Below are 16,507 nucleotides of genomic sequence, written 5' to 3'. Positions count from 1 at the left end.
AAAGAGGTCAACGCGCTTTGCTTTTCTTCCCCCGCCTCCCATCACAAAGTCTTATTTGTCTGAAGCCCTCTGTGAAGCTGCAGTACATCTGGCAATCTGTATTAAACCTCCCCGCTCACGTCCCTTTCCGAACTTTTTTGGGACACCTGCACACAGACAGATGTTACCAAATGCCTCTGGATGAGTGTCAGGTAGCAAGAGCCATCCAAAGGGAATGTTCTTGTCAGCTCACCATGAATTTGGAAAGGTCTAAGCAGCTTAATACAGATCCTGAAGAAGGAGCTGAGAAAATGGTCGGTGAGGATGAAGAGTATAGCCAGGGCTAGGGAGAGGGATGAGCAGCAACTTTGGGTGGGAGGAGAGGCTGCGGCAAAGAGATAGAATAATAAAACACTGTTTTGGTAGAAAAGACAGAGTAAGAGCATATTTTGAATAGAAAAAAATGTCTGAGGCTTTGGAGGCGGAATGGTTGAACTTTAGAAATGTTGCTCTTTGTTTATGAGAACTCCAGTGGTGAATGTTCATGGCAACTTTGGCTGAATGCTTTGCTGGACCTCCACAACATCCTGCTAAAACCATTGAGGTCTCTGCCCTGGGGACACTGCCTGTTTACTTACTTACATATCTTCTTTCCCTGTCACTGTGCTGGGGTTGGAGCAAAGAGTGGATGTTTTCAGTCTTCTCCACGATGTGAAGTACTTCTCGAAAGTGGGAGCACCTCAGAAAAAGCACCGCTTTATCAGTGTGCCAGGGTGGTTGTGCATGTACTGCCACCCATTTCTGGGCTCCAAAGAGACCTTATAGCGGCCTTCCAGTACCTCAGGGGGGCCTACAAGAAAGATGGGGAGAGGCTGTTTAATAGGGCCTGTTGTGATAGGATGAGGGGTCATGGTTTTAAAATAGAGGGAGGTAGATTTAGATTGGATATTAGGAAAAAATTTTTTACAATGAGGGTGGTAGAACACCAGAACAGGTTGCCCAGAGAGGTGCTGGATGCCCCATCCCTGGAAATGTTCAAGGCCAGGTTGGCCGGGGCTCTGAGCAACCTGATCCAGTTGGAGATGTCCCTGCTTCTTGCAGGGGGGTTGGACTGGATGACCTTTGAAGGTCCCTTCCAACCCTGACCATTCTATGATTTTATGTTTTCGGTGTTTCCAGTGTTTGCAGTGGGAGAGAGGAAGGTCAGGATGATTGGAAGATCTTGTGCTGTAGAAAAGGAGCCAGACAATATAATAAAAGAGTTTGACTCTGATATTAGTAATAATAACATTAATTATTATTAATAACAACCAATTATTTAGCCAAAAAATCGTGTTAATGCTGAAGAGAACTATTTCATTTACTCTTTATGGAGCTACTTGGGTTACTGTTAACTGTTCATTAGTACATCTTAGAGATCTGAACATTCCAGTCTACACTGTTAAAAACACACGTTTGCTTTTTTCTAATCATAACTAAACTGCAGAGCAGGGGTGGGAGTGTTCCCTGTGAATTTGAGAGCCCAGCATTTCAAGAACACAGCCATTTATTTCAAGGCACATTTAAAACTGTGCCTGTCTTTGCTGCTGCTACCCACTTCCTTACCAATTTCTGTAAAGAGCTGTAGTTCCAGCTTTATCTGGATTTTCCCTGAGCTTCTGCAAGCAGGAGCTATTGCTGTAAGCTGAGAAGTGTTAGATGCTGCTCCTTGTAGGATAGCAAAGTGCATCTTCAAGTAAAGAATTTGGAAGATTTGGGCTCGTAAATTGTTTTTATCTGAACTCTCCGGTCCACACAAACCAATATTTTTTCATGTTCAGTTACTCTCCAGACAGGTATATGGTTGCAGTTCTCAGGCTTATGAAGGAAGCACAGTATGCAGTGCTCTGAAAAGGGATATAGCAGCGGCAAACAAATCCAAACCACGTGTGTAGGCACACGTGTGTGCGCCTCTGTATCTGTTGAGATATTTATTTGCCTCTGAACCTGCGTTTTTTTCATAAGAGGTTCAAATTTGGTCAAATCACCACGTGAAATGTGGACGGTGAGCTTGACTCCAGCTGTGAGTGGGATCTACGTGGTCTGGCAATCGCCAAATTCATCAGAGAGCTTGAAATCAGCTCTCTTCTTCTTCCCTGGACAGGGAGCCAGAAATCATGATAAGACCCCCTTCCACTCCTGGGTTTTTATGGGCAGTCTCTCCATAGTTAATAAATGAGTTGGGCTTGATGGAAGCGTGTTACGGTGTTTTGGTTTCCAGTCCGCTTGGGGCCCGGGGCTGCATTCTTCTCGCTCCCTAGACTCCCCTTGAACTAAATGGGAGGTGTGGGTGAACAAGATCAGACCCCTCGTCTGCAGACACCGAAGCCGCCTGCAGCCTCCGGTGACCTCCCTCGCTTTCCGCAAGCGCTAAATTCATTGCTAGTTTAAAAAAAAAAAAAAAAAAAAAAAAAAGTGAGGCACTTCAGCTTCTTTTCGAAATAGAGAGAAACAATAGGGCACACTGTAGTGAGTTCTCAGTCTTTTATCTTTCTACAGATTCAACCACAGTATTGATTCTTTATTGACCTAAACTGTCCTAAGCGTGGCTGTGGTTTTTTCTCATATAGTCTATGGGAGAGTTAAGGCAGCTACTACTTTAATATTGATTTTTGTGAAAAAGGTGCAGGAAAGGGGGCAATTTGTGTCTGCAGTTGCTCTTCACTATAAAAGATACCATTGTTAGGAGCTTATAGCATTATATCAAGGGTCTTAATCTGTAGCAATCTTTTTTTACAACTTAGAAATAGGCTTGGGCAAATGTGTTATTGGTGTTAATGATATTTTGAAGTGAAGAAAATTTGTCAGCCTTTCCAAGTAAAATGCTCAACTTAACCGTTTGAGAACTTGACAGGTTTGTTACAGCTGTTTGAAGGAATTATGTCTTTTGTTCCCCTGGAGAAAAAAAAAAAAAAGGAATAAAGAATGTCCGTTTGAATAAACAGTGATAATAACGTTATCTGAATAAATCTTTAATAAATTGAAATTATTACTGCAGGCTTAAATAAGCGGTAAGTTTTGACAAGAAGGGCACTATCATCTAATTATACTTACTTTATGAAAGAGGGGGGCAAGGGCCAACCTGTGAGCCGTCTAAACCACACTAATAGAGTGATCCCCTCCGCAGACTAAAGAAGGAGCCATCAGACAACAATAAAACAGAGCCGGCGCGCTGGAAATTGCGACTGAACCCCTGATTCTCGCAGATACACCATCTTAATTGTTCCGAAAGCCGGCAGAGCAGCGTGGTAAGTGCATGGCAGAGCAGCCTTTGCTCAGTGGATGAGAGAGCCCTGTGCCAGGTATTTTACGGTGTTCCTGAAGGTTTCTTTAGTTCGCAGTTAGTCGCTGCTGTACGTTAGCTTCCCCTTGGCTGAGTGCTCGGTGTAAGGGTCTGCATCACCATTTGCACAGGTGTGAAGGTATAACTGGTACCTAAATTGCGTCTTCCTCTGGGCACCTGCTTTGCTAAGAACACTTAAGAAATTCCAAGACAACACCTGCTAACTGCTTTATTGGTGTGTATCTCATATTCTGTTGTTAGTCTCATCTACTGTGTAGAATTACAAAGAGCTGTGCCTGCTGAAACACATTGCTTTTTTTCATACTAGCCATGGGAAGAGGTAGGTACACTGAGGTAAAACACAGACAAAAAATTATTCACACACCTTCGCCATGTATTTTGTGTGAGCTAGTACGTGTGGTATTCCTCTAATACCTACTACTTAGTTTTTTCCTTACAGAGAATCAATAAACAGAAAAATCATTGTCTGCTAATGTCCATAATCTTTTTGAACACTTGATTTGTTTGATTTGTTTAAAACCTCCACTGGCTGCATTTATTTCACAGAAGCAAAAAAAAAAAAAATTGATCATAATAATCTGCCAGAATTAAGAAACAAGTATAAATCTTGCTTGTCTTGGATAACTGTTGGATTTGGAAGTACGGTCTCCACAAATCAAGTCTCTTGTGTATATACACATAGTTTTATTTTGCATATATATATAATATTGTATTTTAAAACTGTTAATCTAGGCCCTCTTCTGCATGTACTTATGATATATGTTTATTCATATGCACCTGACTACATATGATCCCCCCCCCCCCCGCCCCGTTAGAATCTTGTCTCATTTAGCATTCAGGATATTTTAAGGCTGAAATAACACCGTGCAGTAGAGAGGGGCATTGTCCTTAATCCTCTGCAGAAATCAGTCAGAGGGCTGCGAGGGTGCCGGGAGGAACCCAGTGCTCTGCAGGAGCGGCACGGGCACAGACTGGTAATGTGAAAGAGGGCAAAGCATCAGGAGGTGATTCCAGAGCTGATAGGAAAAAGGATGTGGATAAAGTAATGACTTTTCCTCTTCTTTTTTGAAAACAGCTCGACAGCTGTCGTGGAATTACCCAGAACCTGTTCAGCTTGTGGCACGTGTTGGGCAGGTACATTCTGAGCCCAAACTCTTAAGCTTACTGGTGTTACAAGGGACTGAAATGGCCTCCAGTCTCTGTGGCACACCTTAACAACAGGGAGGGCTGCAGCCTCGCCTGCTCCCCATCTTTGTTTCCCTAAATATGTCACATCTCACTTTGTCTCGCAGGACTCTCGGGAGGAAGGCTAAAAATAGAGACAACACATATGGCTGCGTGCTGGGGATCTGGCTGGCTTTAGTTTCCATTCCTTTCGCTGTCGCCAGGGCTAAGCAGCCTTTTGCCTTTACACGTGGGCTGGGACCAGCCATTCTTATCAATAAAGATGATAGTTTGGCAAATATTGTGAGCAGAAAGGTCCTTAAAATGAAACGTTCGGACATTTTCAGCTGAAGTAATTGGAGATGCCCTGCAGTTATCGTACGCGCGGGGTGTAAATTTGCCTAGGTGTTGCTACTCTAATGCAGCATTTCATGCTTATTTCTCATTTTGTATATAATTCCCTAAAACATACCAGCACTGTAACTGCTATAACTTCATGGCTTTTTCACTCATGCCAGCAAGCTGAACAAGTGGGGTGAGGTTCCAGCAAATGAGGGAGATCGCTAGAGGCTGAGATTTTAAGAGTCCACAGAACCCAAGAGCAGCAGAGAATCCGAGACACGAGCAGCTCTCCATGAGAAGAATGCTCAGAGCACAAAGTTACATCCCCCCTCCACACAAATACACACAGACAAAAATGACTCACTGTGTGAGTCAGAGAGAGGAGGTTTTATTTACACCACAGAACTTGGAAATAACATTCCCACTGATTCTATTCTGTTCTTATTGTGGGTATAAGCAAAAGGCTGTTAACACTTCTGTATGAATCAAATTTTTAAAAATCACTCCGCCCTTCAATCAGAACTGTTTTCTCACTTCTGTGAATTAACCTACAGAACTGGCACATAAAATAATGTGTTTCAGTATCTATTACGGAATATGTTTTGGCCTGGATCCATAAAAGCATTTAGGAGCCTGAGTTGCACTAAAATCTCTGAACAGAAAAAAAAAAAGTGTGTCATCCGTGGTTACTACAAGGAACTGTAGCGTATTGCTCTTTTCTCTGGGCAAGTTTCAGGCTGTGACTCCACGGCCAGGCTTCGCAACTGCGCTGAGGCTCTTCCCAGCCAGTGAAGGTAGGCATCTGCCCAGGCATTTGTGGCATCTAGTTCTTGGAGGTCCTTGTTCATTTTTTACAATATAGGTAAATTTCTGGTAGAAAGAAACCATTTTTTTTGTGAACTTTTTCCTCTAATCTGAGCCGCTGAAAAATATTTTGATAGACGTTTTGTTGCCATCCCCGTCAGCCTTTCATATCCCAGAACTCCCCGTATCACCATCTCGTAATAGCAGGTTTTCATGGTAGCCAGTCCAGCTGTGTTTGGGTGATTTACAGGTGGTGAAGTCTCCTCCTCATTTCTCAGCTCCTCTAATCCTCTGCAAGAGAGGGCACGACAAATTTGTTGTTTGAATTTGTGACACGTGTTCACTGATGGAACAGGACATTTCTCTCTCTGTTCTCCTGCGTATGGACTCTTTCCAGGGATTTTTTCTAAACAAAATACGATGTTTGGGGCAAACATTTAGGATGTGTTAATATGCCAAGCATAAAGAATGGATGAAAAGGTGTGATGTCTACGAAACGGTTAGTCCTGAAAACGGCCAAGGTAAATAAGACACCGCTGCAACTGTCTTAGCCCCCCACAGTCCTCATGGGTGGGTTTATGTGTGCCAGCAGAGCCACGTTACCCTTAACTGTGTGCTGTTTTACTTGGCTGTAAAGGGCTAACCCTTTCTGTAACTTGGCTCTGGTTGTAGGTCTCACACCTTTCGATTACTGACCTTTCTTGTCTAAATTGTTTTTTTAATACATATTAAAGATTTTTGATCTAGTTTAATTTCCTAGGGCTTTTTACAGTAGAAAATATTACAGAAAATATTTCTGCTGATAGAAAGATGTGTTTTAATAGAAAATGTCTTACATTCTCAATGGCTAGACAGGTCAGTGGTTTTTAAAACCTGATGCTTTTTGAAGGAAGCAGTGCCAGAGAAACTCAGGAAATTTGATGTGCTGTGCTGTTTTTTCTGCACATTCATGGGCAAAGGGAACGGGAATGCAACTTTGCTGCAATTCTCAAATAAGAAAAATATTTACACTGTAATCACCAATCAATATTTTTTCTTATTTTCCTTTCAGCATCGCATTTTTTAATAGTGGCTTTAATACGTCAGTGGTTTGTTACCATGATCCTCTGAAATTCTGAGAAGATAAAGTGTTTCTCTGTTTGAAGGCAGAATATTAAAACTGTGTCCCATTTAATTCCCTTTTCTGATGGTTTTATCTGTGCATTATGTGTAATGGAAGTATTGTAATTTTATCAGGTTTGTAGATTCAATAACTCAAGGTGTGTTGCTCTCCACAGCAGCAGTGGCACACACAATCTTGGGACTTGGCCCAGTTCTTACAAAATTCAATTGAAGGCTTTCTGTTGACATCAGTGGATCAGGTCTTTCGTGATGAGAGTGAGGAGTAATTATTTTCTGCACGTGGGGTGTCTCATCAGGAATTGCGCAGTTGTGAGTCACTTTCTGCTGGTGGTTAAGTTTGCACCTGAGTTTCCATCCTAACTCTGATTTTGTCTCATACTTTAAAATCCTCAGAAATGCCACAGTGGACTAAGGGGAGTAGGTTTTTTTTTTTTATCCGGTGAGATGCAAGTTAGGTGGTCTTGGAACAGTTCCCACTAAAGCAGGGGACAGTCTTACAAAATCTACTACCATTTGTACTAATTAGCAACTTTGCTGACAGCCTCTGGTGAGTAACTCATTACTGTCTATTTGTGTGCTTGGCTTATAATTCCCCTAACAGCCAGACTGTGTGCGCTGGTACAGCACAATATTGTTGTGCTCCAAGACCTTCTTCTTGAGCAGTAGCGTCTCTCCTCCTTTCTCCACACGTAGTGCTTGAAGTATAAGTAGGTCAGTGGCATGGAGACACAGCCCCTGAGTAAGAAGGGCTTCCAGTATTTCTTTTTTCCTCCTCTTTTGGTCTTGAAGTAGAGATGAATAAAATCTGTTCGTTTCTGGCACTGCTCTTGCTGATGCTGCTTGTTTTCTTAGCACATTTTAAATTTTCTCTGATTCGACCTTCACCCTTGCTTGTGGGCATGATATCACATATTTTAGCGTGCTTTTTTTCCTTCCCTCCGTATCTATGTTAGTCAGGCCTGGTGGAATTTTGAAGTACTTTTGCCACAATTCAACAAGAGTGTTCTTTTTTCAATTTCTGTAGGTAGATTCTGCTATTCAGTGATTTTTTTCCCCCGTCCTTTATCAGAGGCTCTGTCTTTTTCCATATGGTAATGAATCATTCCCCCAGGAGGAGTAGCGTTTGCTCAATTCAGTGGACTTCTCACAATGCAGATACATGCATTTCTTTCACCTATCATTTTGATTTTAGTTTTCTTGCAGTTTATTGGCTCCAATCTATATTTTCTTTGTGATCTGTTGCTAAAGCTTCCTTTCCAGCTCTGGTAGATACGGCATACCTGCACTTTCTGCCTTTCCCTGGAGGTGTTATCTACATATCCAGTTTAGTCATTTACACCACACCCTCTCATGATTCCGTTTAGTATCTGGCCTGAGCCTGTGATCTGGTTTCGTTTGGTTCTCTCCAACTTGTCTAATTGGAAACACTACCACTGACAATGCTCTGTCCTGTGAAACAATTGTTGTACGTCTAACGAAGTCAAGAGGATGAGGATGAACGAACGCCTCTTAAGCTTGGGCTTGGATGATGCTGCTCAAACAGAAAGGAGTCTCAGTTATACACGGCAGCTTCTGCTTTTTATTTATGTAGTGATTTGATGATAGGGATGTGCCAGGATGAAAGTACGGTGGAGGTTTTTTCCCAGTATTATTTGTCTTGTTTAAATAAGCTTTTACACAAGAGCTGAGATGGGCTGAGGGTTAAATGAGCTGATTACAAACCGAAACTCCTGTGTTGCTTCCCTGATTTCTGACTCATTGCAAGACTTTGAACCAGTCACTTCAATATTCCTTGTTTCCAAAACAAGCCACATGCCTTTACCTGTTTCATTGTCTGCTCGGTGAGACGGGTCCTGCATCGTCGCAGCGAGGAGCCCGCAGCACGGGCGTCTGCAGGAGCAAGTTTTTGAGCATTCTGAATCTTGTCTGTCAAATGCCTGCTAATTAGTTAAGAGCTTTTCGAAGGAAAGAGGAATTACTATTAACAAACAGTTCTGATGCCTTAAAAATAACTCAAGACTGGCACTGGATTCTTGAAAGAACAAATGGCAGAGATTTTACTTAAAGATCTCCCCGTGGGTTTGGCTAGATGGGTTTCTAATGAGCAGGTCTTTTATTTCTGGGATGTTCTGTAGCTCCCTGCCACAATTATTCATCTGCAAGTCCTAGAGCCAAATTCTACCCTTAGATGCATGTTTGCTTCTCCCATTGGCTTTCTTGAAAGCTGCAGGCATTTTTCCTAAACCATCATTTGGCCTCCAGTTGTACTGTGGTCATATTTGCCTGTCCAAAATGACTGTGGCTCTCCATTTGTAATCTTGTAATTTGTAATCTTTATTGAGATACTGCTGGGGTTTTTCTTTCATTACTGGCATCTTATTGTAATATTGATTTTTTGTTAAATGGAACTGCATTGATAATTTTGGCTGGCAGCTTCTTGGTTTTGCTTTCTTTCGTATACTTGTTTGAGGGTGGGAGAGTATTCCCTACACTATAGCGAGGCTGATTTCTTTGATCTGACTCTTACGTTTTGTCTGTCTAAACAAATTTAATTTTTGCCTAATCTGTCCATGCAGTTCCCAGTCACTGTGGTATCTAGGCACTAAATTATAGCCCTCTTTGGAGTATTTTCTTCTTGTAACGATGCTAACTTCCTTTCTGAGTAAGTGACCTAGCCATTGTCATGCTTTTGTAAACAGTTTCTTCTCTACCTATTGATTTTGCTCTAACATTAGTGACCACCCACTGTTTCAGACTGGGAGAGAGAATAATTGTTACATAGGCATCCGCATGCATACAGACACAAACCCGTACACCTGCTCTCGAGCGGACGTCTTCTGCAGTTTAATTCTCACGGAGGGTTATAACAGCAGGTCTCACTGGGATTACCGGGGTAAGGCTGAGCATGGAGGACAGGCTGACTGGAGCGTGCCATGAGAAACGCTTTCAGGCTTTTCCCCGCTCGTTACCCGCCCTGCGCACTGCCTTTGTCGCATCCAAACGTAACTTCTGCGTGCTGCCCATCCCAGTGGCGTGGGAGGCTCCTCTGCTGCCGCTGGCTGGCCGCACCGAGGCAGAAGCCGTGAAATACGTTTGCATGAAGTGAGCTTCTCATCCAACACGGCAGCTCTCCGGTATTTCAAATATCCTCTACCCATTGCTTCATTACGCCACAGCTCTCTGAAAGACCATCTCTCTGAAAATCATCTCGCCCATCGCGTGGGACAATGCTGGGCTGAGGCCCGAGTCCTCACGGGGACTCCACGGGCTCAGCCCTTTTCCGAAGCAGAGCGCTGGTTTAGTCATCTGGAAAGGATTTAGAGGCCTAAATATTGGCGTTAAAATGTGCCGTATACGTATATGGAGAATGCAAATCTGAGAAAAACTGAAAATATTTTGCGTACAACTGGCGAGTACCTGGTGCTGATAGCTGTAGCCATCTCCATGTTGATGGGAGCACACTTGCTGTGACAAACTGGAGCTAATGAAGGACAAAGCCCTCTTGGATCTGGGAGGGCCCCTGTATGGCCAGTGCCCAGGAACGCGCGTGTCCGTCCCCTGTCTTGCTTGCACCTCTCTTTGGGAACGTGAAGGCTGAGAGTCCCTGCGTGCCGGGTGGTTTTCTGAAAAGCATCGACCCGGCCACCGTTCTTGGTGTTTGGTTAACGGACCTGCGCGAGAAAGGGATTCACAGACTACAGATTTATTGTCAATTTTGTTATGCTTAAGGCAGGCAGTAATTTCAGTTTTCACTGCCATTAGCTAATAATAGTAATTAATTAGTAAATTGTGCCGTTGGGATCTCAGGGTGAACTAACAGGGAAAATGTAAATTGAAAAAAAAAAAAAAAGGCCACTAATGTTTCTGAGTTTCCTACCACGGTTGAGGGTTTGTGTCTCTCCCTTCCAAACTGAATTTCTGAAGAACAACTTACATCGCCCACGGCACTGTCTGGGAAGCGTTTGAAGCAAAATGAGAAGGTACACCAAAAAGTATCAGAAAGGTGCTAGGAAGTGGAAGGAAAAGCAACAGAGAGCTGTGTTACTGTGATAGCAGCTGGAGAGACAGGGCTGAAATCTGCCCTGGGTGAAGTTTGAGTGCAGTTTCATCCTGATGATGGTGAAAAGTCTCAAGTGAAGAGCAGGACCTGAGATTCCCCGCTGGCAGCGCCTGCCCCGCGCTCCCTCCGAAACTCTGCCAGGCGCCTTCCGCTGCACCTCAGCCCCATGTTTGCCATCCGTGATATTAAGGTCTGAGCTCTCTCTTCTGGGGAATTACTGTGGGGATCAAATCTGTATTGGCATTATTCCTCCCTTTGCAGGATCTGAGAACCTCGTATTAAACTAGGAGAGGAGGGGAGGCGTATTGTTGTTTGGGTTTGAGCCTGATTTTACTGACTTCCCAGTGAGGAAGTTTTGGATATAACACTACAAAAGAAGAAAACACAAAGATAAATCGAGGGTTTTCAATTCAAGGTCATTTTAAACCCTTTATCTGTCTGCAAAAGAAAGTGGGAGAGAAAAGAATTAAAAAATGTGAATTAGGCTGAGTCATTTTCACTATGAATTGTTTGCAGCTGTCAGAATCAGATCTGCATAGTTCACTATAGCTCAATTTCCTTCCTGAGTTAATAACACATTGAACAAACATACTCTACTCTGCTCCTTTTTTTATTTCAAATAACCTCACGGTGGATCTGCATTCCAGTATAAAAATGTCTCTATTAGCTTAGGCTATTTATAGAACATCAGAGGGCTGAAAGATAGTTAAAAATTAATCGATTACCATCAAATAACAGACACTAAAAGTGTATGAAATGCCTTCCTCCACTGAATAAATTAATAGCTGGAGGAGAAGTGTATGATCCTGATTTACAGGCTGGCCAGATTCAATTTAACGCTGACCGGCGCAGCTCATCAGCGTCCAGAGCTGTACAGTTTGGGCGGTGCTTTCCGCCGCTGACCCTGCAGCTGACGTGCCGGGCAGGGGGAAGGCGATACGCTTTGCAGGTATGAGGTGTCCAGCTTCAGCCGAAAAACCTTTGGAAGGACCAAAGGGGGTCCGATACCTGCTGCTGGGTGATTCCTCTTGACCTGTCGAAAGGTGGCACTGGCTGATTCACAGATGGAAATTACTCTTTCTACACTCTCTGTCACCTGTGTGTAGCAGGTAAAAACTTGGGCTTACAAAATATTAAGGTGCTTCTCTAGTAATCTTACTGTGAATAGTAAAATGCTGCTCTGGCCTTTGTACTCCGTGGCTATAATCACGCCATGGGTTGTGAAGAGAAAGAAAATGTTTTATGAAACCAATGAAAATAGTTATGGAGGGAAAAAAAAAAGCTTTCGGGAACATAGGTCATTCTTCAGGTCTGAAAGGAAGCAAAAGAAGAACTCAGTTCCAAGACTGCTGCTTCCGTATCATCTCTGAAGCAGGGCTTGTGTCCCCTGAAGCTTCTCTGTTTCTTCTAAGAGTGCCAGTCCATCTCGTAAAAGATGCTGTTTCCCTGTGGAATTTGCCTTTTTACCACGGTGTAATTTTGAGCAACAAGTTTTCCAGCAGGCAAAGCTACATGGTGGGGGTTTATCACTTGCAGGCACCGCAGGACTTTTGCCCCAAGATGGGCAAAGCCCAGGGTGATGTTGAGAATGCACTGATGCGTCCGTGCAGCTCAGTTTAATGCTAGGATTAGTTTTGTGACTTTTGAGTACGTCTACATCTAGGGTAGTTTGCTATCATGCTTTTAAGAGACAGCAGCTGATGGATATGATGGGCCTCCTGTTTCAGACCTACTCTACAGGGAAGAAAGGAATTTGATGAAATAAGGAACAGCTTCTAAGACAGGATGGTGAGTTTAACATCTGCCCCTGTTGATTGCTGACAGACTGCAACACACGGCTTACAATGTAGGGAAAGTCTTTATTTCCTCTTTTGTTGCCAAATATGCGTATTTCCGAGCAAAGGTGACATTTCTGTGTGTCAAAACAAAGGTAGAACTGCATAGCCTTGGAAACATCAAACTCAGACAGAAAATAAGGATTTGGCATGGCTTAATTTGGGCTTTATTAATGCCTTTAGAGGAGAGGGATGGAAGAAAGATTAGGCAGATCAGAGCTTTAAAAGTCATAGATCACTCGTTTAATAGCTCTAATTCTTAAATACTTGAAAGGTTTCATAAAGCCATTCTCTTCAAGTGCAAACTCTTTCCCACTTTTGACTGTTGCGTCTGGACCTCCCAAGTTCTTAAAAAAAAAGCTTGCTGCCGCAAATCTTCAGACCCTTCCAGCAGTGATCCTGCACCAACGATCCGTACGCAGCCAGCATCCTTAAAAGGATCATTTGAGGAGGACCCATGCGCACGTACTTTCACCCAAGGTGCATATCGTATTATTTTAGGTACCCACCAAATGGGATTTGAAGCTGAAAAAAAAAGAGAGGTTTGCCATTCAGTTCCATTTTTCTGAAGAGCTACAGATTTAGAAAGACTGGATTTAAATGAAGTTACTACTAGGGGTTTTTTTAAAAAAAATCAATTCTGGTGTTATAAGAAATTGATGGCTAGATTTCAGGGTGAATTTTATCTAAAACTGAAATATTGACTAAGGCAATATTAATATTTTGTTCTGTTTTCTTTCTTGGAAAGTGGCATTTTTCACTGCACTGGATTTTGTCCTTTCCATAATCTTAAAAGAATTAGCCATGCTTTTATTTTAAATATTATAGTGCTAATTTTAAACGAGCAGTGCAAAGCAGCAGTTTTTATAGTAGCTATTACATAGTATAAGGAGTTTTCTGTAATAAAATCAATATCATAGGATAAATATTCTGAGCTACAATAATAAACTACTGATAATTTTGCCCATAGTAATCATTTTTAGCATGGCTCTGCTTTCCACCTTGTGATTTTTCTGATGGTATTTAACATGAATTAAGGTAAATTCCAGAAGGTGCTAGAGCCTGGCACTCTGTAACATTAACTATCTCCCCCCAAACAATTTCTTTCAGGTTATTTAAAATCAAAGGTCCTAAATAAGATAATTTTAGCTGCCTGTGTACCTGTTTCACAGCGTTTTCTTCTCTTTGTGAGACCAGGCTGTGCAGTGCCTGCTCATCAGGCTGGACCAGGCTGCGCAGCGCTCGCTGCTCAGCCTGAACCCTCTCAGTTCCACGAGCTCTAGAAGTGGCTTTCCTACCCCAGCCGTGCATTTGCACCATCGCACCACAGACCGCTGCCCTCAGGTGTGCTGATACAAATGTCTCCTGGGCCACCGGGGACCTGAAGTGGTCTGGTTTATGCCCTTTTTTTTTTTTTAACAAACCTTTGGGAAGTTCAAAGTTAATTTCTGAGATTAAGGGTTTTTAGAAAGTGCTCATCTCAATGAGAAGTTTTCTTCAGGTTACCAAAAGATGAGCGTTGCACTATTTCTAACGATTTGTGCCAAGGATACTGGGCCAGATTCTGCCAGAAGAAATATGGCCCAGCTGGTGCAATACTTGGCTTTGGTGGAGAAACTGGGCTTCAAAGTTTGAGTGGAACATGAGCCTTGCATGGCATGACCAGATGTCAGCATCTGCAGAGCCCAGCAGTGCTCAGTGTCCTCAGGGAGGACCTGGTGAGTTTGGGCGCTCTGCCTCACTGTTTGGGCTACAGGGAGTGCTGAGGCCAAGAGCTTCATCGTCTCCTGTCGTGCCGGTGGAGCTGGCAGCAGGGCGGCGTCCCCTTTTGGCTCAGGGTGCGGGTACGGGAGACTGGAGCGGTCAGAGAAAGCAGCTGCTGGCCATCTGGCCTGTAACGTATCGAAAAGGCAGTTCCAATAACTCATTTTACAACCAAGCCATCATTTATCCTCCTAGCAAAATCTGTTCGACTCTGGTTGTATAGGTTATACAGTAATAAAAGTTCAAGTGTCCATAAAATTGCCATTGAACTGTAAATTAACGTGAGGTAAAGTTGTGGCCCAAGGGAATAACCAAGCTTCAGAAAGTTGTGTCCGAAATTCATTAATGCGGAGTTCGTCTCTGGGAAAAGAACGGGTTCGTGCTGGTCTTTGGTTGTTGAGCTCAGGGTTTTGTTTTCAAGTTGAAATTGCCATTGTCGTTTCTGCTCCTTTAAACAGGACTTTGTGAAATCAGAGAAAAATCTATGAGTGGGATGACTTGTTTTTTTCTTTCCATGCCTGCACCTCTTCGGGCACCTTGTAATGGTCAAGAGTTTCCTTTTTGCTTAAATACCTTTGCACTTTGTGGTTGCTGAGCTCCCTGAGTACCACGGTTGGCTGTTCTTTCTCTAACCCCTCCCTTAAAACCTTTTTTTTGTTTCTACTTCACTGAAAACAAGAAACCAGTAGTTCTTATAAAGAGGTCGGTTTTAAATATTATGAATGAGGATTAATAAAAAAAAAAAAATACTTGGTCCCATCGCCTTGGGAATCAACTGCTATTTTGAAAGGTGGGTAAAAAGGCAGTTGGGGTACCCAGAGCTGTGGTGCAGTCTGCAAACCATCACTGCTGGATTTCCACATCCGAGGGAGCACAGAACGTAGAGGAGCCATACAATGAGGTGTACGTAAATAGTTTGCACGTCCTCTGCGATGCTGAAACTATCGGGGTCCGTTGCAGCACTTGGGAGTGGCTGTTTGTGCCGGGCTTCAGAGCTGCCCTATAAACCACCTCTCCGTGTTACCAGCAGACTGAAAAAGCTGTCTCCTACATCTCCTGCTAACAAGCCTCACAGATTCGTATTGAGTACCTGACTCTTCTCTGCTCACAGTAAGAACCTTTCCGCAGAGTTTCCGTCGCTGGCACTGATGCCGGCCTGCCTGCCGGCACTGTGCTGGACTGACACAATGGCAAACAGCGCTTCCCGTCAATTACCGACAAAAAAGAGTCGCCGTCATTCTCTGTCATTCTCTTCTTCTGCTTGACACCGGGATGAGGGCTGAGGCAGCTGGAGCAGGACCTCCACCGCACCATCAGTGGCAGCAAATTCAAAAATAGTTAAAATGTTTTCTGATTCCTCTTCTGCTTTTTACCACTTTTACATTTTTCATACAGAAGTTGTTTTCAGTAGTTTTCCTGACTTCTCTTTTTTCCTTACCATCTCTTCCTCTTTCCATTTTGCCTTTGCTGTTAGTTCCGCTCGTCGTTCTTCTCTTTTTCTTTCTTTTCAATCTCTATTTATTTCTTGTGCTTCATACGTTGTCTCTCTGCTTGGTTGTCTTTTTCCCGGCACTTGCTAGATTCCTTGTGTTTTTGCAGCTCTGATGCTAACTTGTCTGCCAAAGAGTAAACTCCTATTTCTGGAAAATATATGCAGCTATATGCGTTGCTAGAACATCTTCAGACTGTTTGCTCACAGCCATCCTGCAGAGACGGCACGACGCTGTTCACGGGAGAACGGAACGGCTACCACTGCATTTATCACAGCTGGAGCCAAACGGCACGGAAGCACACACCTATGCAGTCGTACGGCTTCCGCAGCGTCTGCCATGGGTTCCGATCCATCCGCCTGGATCTCTCTTAAATCCACCAACCTCTTTCCTCCTCTGCCAGTGAAACAATATGGTTTGGTTTTATATGGGAGAATCGCATGAGTTAGACCTTTAGATATCGTTACCCTGCTCTTCTTGTCCCATTGGCTTTGCCCATGAAGAGCTAACAAGTAGTTATGCCATCTTGTGTAGGCCAATGCGCGTTCCCAAACTGGTCCGTTCTCAGGTCAGGTTATACTTCTAGAGCACTCTAAATTTGAAG

At 43.3% G+C, this 16,507-nt stretch overlaps 1 long non-coding RNA gene across 2 annotated transcripts in view; it reads left to right on the top strand.

The window, feature by feature from the left end:
* The window catches only part of LOC147601477 (uncharacterized), a 374,683-nt gene that overhangs the window by 306,887 nt on the left and 51,289 nt on the right, over positions 1–16,507 (top strand). The window contains exon 1 of one of the 2 annotated variants that reach the window (XR_015258238.1): positions 3,202–3,266. The exons of the other annotated variant lie outside the window; for it this stretch is intronic. This is a non-coding gene — a long non-coding RNA (uncharacterized LOC147601477). Of the gene's footprint in view, positions 1–3,201; positions 3,267–16,507 lie in introns of those variants that run through there. 2 annotated transcript variants of the gene reach the window in all.

Source organism: Chlamydotis macqueenii, chromosome 3 (genome assembly GCF_036417535.1).
Source record: "Chlamydotis macqueenii isolate bChlMac1 chromosome 3, bChlMac1.mat, whole genome shotgun sequence".
NCBI classification, from domain to species: Eukaryota; Metazoa; Chordata; class Aves; order Otidiformes; family Otididae; genus Chlamydotis; species Chlamydotis macqueenii.
This window is presented reverse-complemented; position numbering and strand designations above follow the sequence as displayed.